We start from the raw sequence: 1,209 nt of genomic DNA on the forward strand, positions 1-1,209 counted from the left end.
CTGTCTTAAAGTGTGACTACTGCTCCAAATATTATCGTTTCTAAAGTAGGCTGACCTTCAACATCTATAATCAAAGGAAGCTTTAATTTTATTTTCAGATGGCAGGAGTTCTGCCTGGTCCCTGTGTGACCAGTGTCAGAGCTTTGTCCTCATTCGCAGCAGGAAGTTCAAGTCATTTCCTTTAAAACTCTGCCAAGGTTCCCCTTTTATGTCCCTTATTCTGTTCACAACATCGATGGAGAGAATGTTAAGGTGCAGCCAAGGTGCTGGGGCTATCTGTTTTGGTGGATTGCAACTACTTTGTATGGATGCCATGGTCCTGTTGGCTCTATGATGGAAGCGTAGAGCGCCATCTCTCAGATGCCCAGGGACCCAAGTTTCCTAAATCCGCCCCTGTGTCTACTTTAAAGTAATGGGGAGTGAAAGAAACTGTAAATAATAAAACCTCTGAACAGGGTGGACAGAAAAGGGATTTCTGTACATAGTTTGGGTGACAGTGACTGAATGGGACCAGATGTTCTGGAAAGGAAGTAAAATTCCCAGTCAGACATTTTTTACTCTAGTTTTTCACTTGATGAGTGTAAAAGCCCAGAGTCTGCAGGCTGGCCGCTGATTGGTCCATGCTCAGCTCTGCTCTGAGGCAGCTGTCGTCATCCCATCAGACTGGTTTAATACTGGCCTGATCTCTCTGTTGATGGTCTGTGGACACATTAGATCAGACTGCATGTCTAATCTTCCAGTAAGAGGACATTGCAGCAAATTATATTTAGATTGCTTTGGATTTTTTTTCTTTTTACATTTTTAGATCAGTTTTTGGGCGAAATTGAGAGAAATTGCGCCTGATCTTGTTGGTTTATCTCATTGATCCATCGGGGGGTAAGTGGATCTTCTCCTCTGTGTTGTGGTGTTAATGTGCAGAAGTTCAGCTCTGACTGCTGTCCTGATGGGCTGCGCGCTTCTGAAACAGATGATGCTGCGGATCGAGCCTGGGATGATTTAGCGTCGAGCTGCTGCAGAAAAAGACGCAGGCAGGAAAAGACGTGGGCTCCTGGAAACCCAGCGCCTATTGTTTCCTCCATCTGCGCCGCTTCGGGTCGCTGCTCCGCGGAGATGATGTGAGCTGCAGCCGCAGAGGAGCTGTCCGTCTCTCCTGGTGCTGATGCGGCTTTGACAGCAGCGAGCATGGCCGCCGGGAAGTTACTGCTCTAC

This window comes from Cyprinodon variegatus, unplaced genomic scaffold, assembly GCF_000732505.1.
Source record: "Cyprinodon variegatus isolate N-32 unplaced genomic scaffold, C_variegatus-1.0 Scaffold483, whole genome shotgun sequence".
In the NCBI taxonomy this organism is placed as follows: domain Eukaryota; kingdom Metazoa; phylum Chordata; class Actinopteri; order Cyprinodontiformes; family Cyprinodontidae; genus Cyprinodon; species Cyprinodon variegatus.